The sequence below is a fragment of the Notothenia coriiceps genome, unplaced genomic scaffold, assembly GCF_000735185.1.
Source record: "Notothenia coriiceps isolate Sejong01 unplaced genomic scaffold, NC01 NC01_scaffold00010737, whole genome shotgun sequence".
NCBI classification, from domain to species: Eukaryota; Metazoa; Chordata; class Actinopteri; order Perciformes; family Nototheniidae; genus Notothenia; species Notothenia coriiceps.
Window position 1 is genome coordinate 16,373 of NW_011343438.1, and position 6,432 is coordinate 22,804.

Sequence of the window (6,432 nt, forward strand, 5' to 3'; positions counted from 1 at the left end):
CGCCAAAAAAGGAGCACCGGATCATTTGAAAAAAGCGCATTTGCATGGAGAGAGAGAGAGAGAGAGATGATTTGCGAGTTGCATAAGAAATGGTAAAATAGCCGTTCATAAAGTGAAGTACCCCTCAAAAGGTCCGGTTTATTTCATTTTAAGGATGCGCACCAAGCAACATCTCCAGGTGCTTCTTTGAGAACCAGGGCAAAAAAGTTATGTGCACCCCTGGTCATAACGATGTTTTGGCTTGTGTAACCATCAGCCAATCAGCAACCAAGGTAACCCCCTCCCCCCCTTATCACCTGAATCTCCTCCTAGAGCACCATTGACTTCAGACAGAGAATCAGCACTTTGGAAACAGGGCTGAAACAGAGGGGATTATGGGATGCTGCAATGATCTGTTTGGTGTTTGGAGCCAAACACTTCAGAGACATGTTTTGTATATATCTGAGACCTGTGATATTTTGATGACAAACAGTATGATAGGGGACCTTTAAAGCTCATGTACCTGCATGTTTCTTGCTTTTCTAAACTTGTATCTTCATGGTCTATTTCACATTTGGATAAAGCCTCAGCTAAATAAGATGTAATAGATGGCTGTCTGTTCCTTGAACCTACGCCAAGGCCCATTTATAGGCTGATAAAAACAGGTTTAACTACTCAACCCTGCTCAGATTGTGCCCCAAACATCTCCATTAATAAAAGCCTTTGGTGCAGCTGGCGTCCGAACAGCAACTACAACAGAGCACTTCTTATTTCTGAGAGTCTCGTTGCTAAGAAGCACCAAACTCGTCTGTTTGGAGCTTTTCCCGAAAGGCGAGGCTAGATCCCTCTCTTGTCTACAATTTCACTTAACAATTACCTTGAATGCAGACTGCAGGTTATTGTGTGTCACACCACTTAGAGCGAGGAAATATTCAAAAGGCTCTCGAGCCTGTCAAATGAGGAACTGGTAACTGTATCCTTTACAATAGGACACCACGTTATAAGGAAAAGGCTTATCGCTTAGTGTCTGTCTGTGAGAAACTGTCTTTAGAAATACAGACGGACAGGAGGGAAGGACATAAGGAAACTGTTTTATATAATCTGACACAAAACACAGCTTTGGAAAACGATGCAGATGCCTTTAACCTGTTTAGCCCTGAGCCTGTTTTTCAGGTCTCAGGCTCGAAAATTACATTCCCAGAACAAATGACCATAACTTAACTTCTAAAAGGGGTAAATAAATAATATTTTTTCTCAAATCAAGGTTACACCTGTGAGTTGGATGTAGAAAAGTCAGAATCCATATGGATGTTTTTTATTTTAAAGTAAATTCAGATTGAACATAGCAAAAAAAAACATTACTTAAAGAAAACCACCCTTGAATGATGGGATGGTAGAATAAAAGCTTTAGGAATCCAAACTATGACATATAATAAGTACCCCGTATCAAGATTGATGCAAAACAAGTGACATTTGACCTTTTAGAGAGGTTTAGAACAAAAGAACCCACTTCTGGGGTCATTTGGGTGGATTTGACCTATCTCTGGCCCCCCTTGGTCGATTGTGATGATTGCCACCTCTTTTTAACCGTTAGAGCCAATGGAATTAAGGGGAAGTATGTGGAACATGTTACCAAATAAGGAGTGAGAGTGACGCGTAGCTAGAATACCCAAAACAGGAAGCTGTCATACACTCAAGTAGCTATCATTAGCAGCTAATATGAAAACTCAGTTTTTGACATATAAATTGAATTATGGATTATCAGTAATTTTTTCAAAGTGACGGACACATTGGATGAACCATTGGATTAACCTTCAGCCGCGTTTTTATTGTTTTAATGTCATTGAACACGACTTTTGAACAGAATAACAGCAAAAGTTGAGCATATCTCCGTTTTTTGCTACCTAAAGCTACGTTGTGTGATGTCTGCGTTTGCTTACGCTGTCACGAGTTCTGATCGATCCGTGATGATACTGATATTTCTGGAATCTGTGGAATCTCAGCTTGCTAATCGATATCTTGTACGTGCAGTTACGATAAGTAATAAGGGTAACCCTTATTACTTATCGTAACTGCACGTACAAGATATCGATTAGCAAGCTGAGATTCCACAGATTCCAGAAATATCAGTATCATCACGGATCGATCAGANGCAGCTAAAAACAAAACAATTAAATTGATTATAACATAATTTTTCCCAACAAACTACCGTCTTTTATCTAAATATGCAAGCAAACCACACAACATATACATTTGCGAAAGGTTAATTTAAAAGTGGATTTGTCGGTCGCATGGGCGGTGCCAGGATTTTTTTGCTGCAGTAGTTGAGCAGCTTGCTATGACAGCACGGCGTTGCTAGTTAATTTTCAAAATAAATAAACAAACAATACCAGTGGGCCAAGCACGAGCCTGTTCATATTGTAAGCGTTCACCGCTATTCAAGATCCAGATAACTTGAGCATTCATGTCGAAAACGTTCTCTTTATTTCTGGTATTGACGGCCACAGCCAGCCTTACAGAACCAATCAATAGTAGCCTATAACCAGCCGAGTCAACCCTCCCGATTTTCGCGGGAGACTCCCGATTTCATTGCCCTCTCCCAGTTTCCTCCGGGGTCATATTTCTCCCGATTTCTGACAAAATCAGATAGCTCAGGACTGTTTCCACTCGGACTTTAATACAGCTACACCATTGTTTGGTTTCCATGGTAACACGTCTCTTTAGTAGCGCGCGCGCAACTGAAAGTCTGACAAGGTGAGGCAGATAGTCACAGAAAACAGAACAAGAATCGACAACTACTCTACTCGCTGCTCACTTTTTTCCTGCCACACATATGCTCCATCAAGGATGGTGCTACAGGCGCAAGGCATTGCACTTAGAACTACAATAAGCATGTTAATGTTAATCTAACAGCTGCCGGCGATAAACTAGCACCCCGCCCCCACCCCTCCATTTTGCATTTGAAATGCTCCCTATTTCTGAGGTCTCAAGGTGGCAAGTATGAGTATAACACTCATTATGACTTTTCCCCACAGTCCGAAGACAACTCCTACCGCCTCGTACTCCCTCCACACACACACACACACACACGCACACACACACGCACACACACACTGGAAAGACACACACACACACGCACACGCACACACACACACACGCACGCACGCACGCACACACACAACACACACACACACACACACACACACACACACACACACCACACACACACACACACACACACACACACACACCTGGAAGGGCGGTCTCTCCCTAACTCCCACCAACAACATTGCCTAGATAACTTTACAAATGTACTAAACTATGCACATCTGATAACTGACATAACTATTAACTTGGACACGCTACAATATTATCATTCATATTTACATTAAAAGATTCCTTTGACACTTATAACATTACTTTGCAAGGTAAGCACAACCAAAATAAGTTTGTAAAAGCAGAATTTGAACACTGTTTCTGTGCTCCAACAATATTTTTGTAAAATACCATTACACCCTAAGCGTACAAGTACACAATAGCGCTCGTTCACTGTTTCAACTGGCATGCTGTGGCATTTAACCTCATCACCTCACGGACCGGCTCCGTTGGAGATCGCGGTCGTTTACGCTGACTTGTGAGAAATCTTTCCATTTTCGATCTGTGTTCACACACTGAGAATTATAACAACATTAGCCAAGTAACAGTTTGCGCTTTAACTTACAACGACCCCTGATAGATCTCGCGAGAATGTGTATAAATATAGATACATTTTCATAACAAAACAATGGGGTTGCTAAGCCGTTGCTAGGCCAATTGTTGGAGTTGCTATAGCAACTCTGGATCAGTTCCGTTGTACCCCCCCGTCTTTAGAGATTTGGGTACGGAGGAAAAGAGAGGGTTTTATTTTCTGGCGCTGCGTGAGTTCCCCGACACAACGGGGACACATTAAAATCAAGCAACACAACAACAACCACACATTAAAAGCCAGATTGAAGAGGTGAGTTTTTGTACGTTTTTTGAAGGTGGTGAGGTCAGTGCAGTCTCTGAAAAACAATCCCTCTGAGAAACATCCTCTCAGATCCTCCTGCCTGAAACACCTGAACTTCAGCAGAGGGGCTTTTTAAATATCATCTGCCTTTTATCCAAATATGCACAAAAAATCCGGAACTTAGACCACCAATCCACCTCCAGAACTTCCAGTACTTCACACTAACTGGATTGAAAGAAAAAATGCTGGATTTAATCGAAAGACTCTGAGCAGAAGGGATCAAACCCAGATGTAGTCCTTCTTCAACTCACATGCAATAAAAGTGAAGCTAAAAGCCTGAAGCTGTAGATCAGTTAGACGGGAATATGAGCTGCAGGATTACATCTGTTCGGTTCACTTTGAGGTGCAATAACATGCATACACACACATGTAATTAAAGTGAAGTATAATTTGTATTCCTGGTTTTCTTACACACTTACCGCGCTGTATTTATTCCATCCGTCATGTCAGCGTTGTGTTTGAGAGAAGAAACCTGAGTCTGAACTCTTTGTTTTGAGTTGTTGGCAGAACGCTGCAGGCTTCAGAGTCAAAGTCAGCTTTAAAAAATCTTTGACTTTGACCCTAATGAGATCTGCAAGAGAACAAATCTGCAAGAGTTGATATTAACATTAAAGCCAGAGTGCAGCAGAACAGCTGGAGGTGATTAGCGTGTTAGCTCAGCGTTAGCACATCTGTAAGTGGTCTTTGCGGAATATGATAAAGATTATTTATCCAACTAATGAGACAAGAATAACTCATATGGACTATTTATGGATTTTTGTAGCCTTTCTTTTCCCATTATCCTTTTTTGCATTTTAAGAGGGATTTACTTATTTAATTATCTACGAAAACTGACCGTTTAGCTGTGGTGGAAAACACAATGAGATACTTGTACTTTAATGAGTATTTTTTTATATTATCCTACTCTATGCTCTTTTTAAATTGTTTGTGATTTAAGCCTTTGTACAGTAGACCATTTACATGCACTAAAACCTATATAGCAGCGGTTTCCAACCTGTGGGCCGCGGCCCCCTAGTGGTCCGCGAAAGCCTTGCAAGTGGGCCACCAAATAATTTGCAAAACATTATGATTTGTATTTTTTTATTTGAACCTCTTTTCCTTTCTCTTTCTTAATCCTCCTTAGCAACGGTCATTACAGTCCTTGACAGCGGTCTGTTCTACTGGATTAACAACGTGTCACATGTTCTGAATTGACCAATCAGAATCGAGTATTCAACTAAACCGTGTAATGAAAATGACTGTTTGTTACTGATGGCCAACTCCTTTTCTAATTAAAATAAAAAGTACTTTATTTAGCCTCCGTATTGTTTATGGTTGAATGTGGGCCGCGAACATTTTTAGATTCTTAAGTGGGCTCTGAGTTGAAAAAGGTTGGGAACCACTACAATATAGGAAACGGGAAATCCCCAAAAGCAGAATAGGGCATCTTTTAATTCTTACTCTGATTGTTATATATATAATATTTCAAATATTGTATTCAATGTTATCTTTCTATTGCTCATTCTTATTTACTCCTTATGTATACAGTACATCTTGTATTCAGTTTTTTTTATGTGTATACCTCTCTTCTAGTTTAGATATTCAGACTCCATGGGTCGTTTTTTTGGTGCAATTTCCTCTGAACTCCTGATCGTTCCAACGACAGCTTCCTCTGAACTCTTGTTTCTGTTTGCCCTGCAGGAACTTTGAATCAGAACAAGCCACAACCTGCCAACATTTTGTCAAACAATATTGTACTTTCAACTGCGCAAGCATACATTTTATTTGTCTGCTTATTTTGAAAACTATTATAATCTTTTTATTATCTATCCAACCTGATGCAACATTAAGGGTCTCCTATCATGCAAAATGCACTTCTTGATGTCTTTTCTACATCACTATGTGTCCCCGGTGTCTTGGGGAACTCACGCAGCGTCAGAAAATAAAACCCTCTCTCTTTTCCTCCGTACCCAAATCTCTAAAAACGGGGGAACAACGGAGCTGATCCAGATTTGCGTCCGATATGACGTAATATCTGAAATGTGGACCCACGGCCCTATCAGAAACGTTGCTATCAGAAACAATGCCTGACTGTTTTGGACGTAATATGGTCGGTGTTTACATTAGCATCGCTAACACTCAGAGCTAACCTGTACTGGAGAGCATGTGTGTGAAGAAGCAGGAAATAAAAAGGAACTCACCTTGTGATAAACCTGAGAGAGAGAAAGAGTTTGCGCTCCATACTGTTTCAGAAATAATCCTTGATGTGGTTTGGAACATGATATGGCGTTTCATCACGGCAGTGTTTAGCTGACAATCTGCCGTCGAATCTCCCGCATAAGCTCCGTCCCCCTTTTAAAGAAAAGCTTTATACCCAGAATCAGCACTTCTCTAACAGGGCTGAAGTAGAGGGGTTTGAGGCTAGA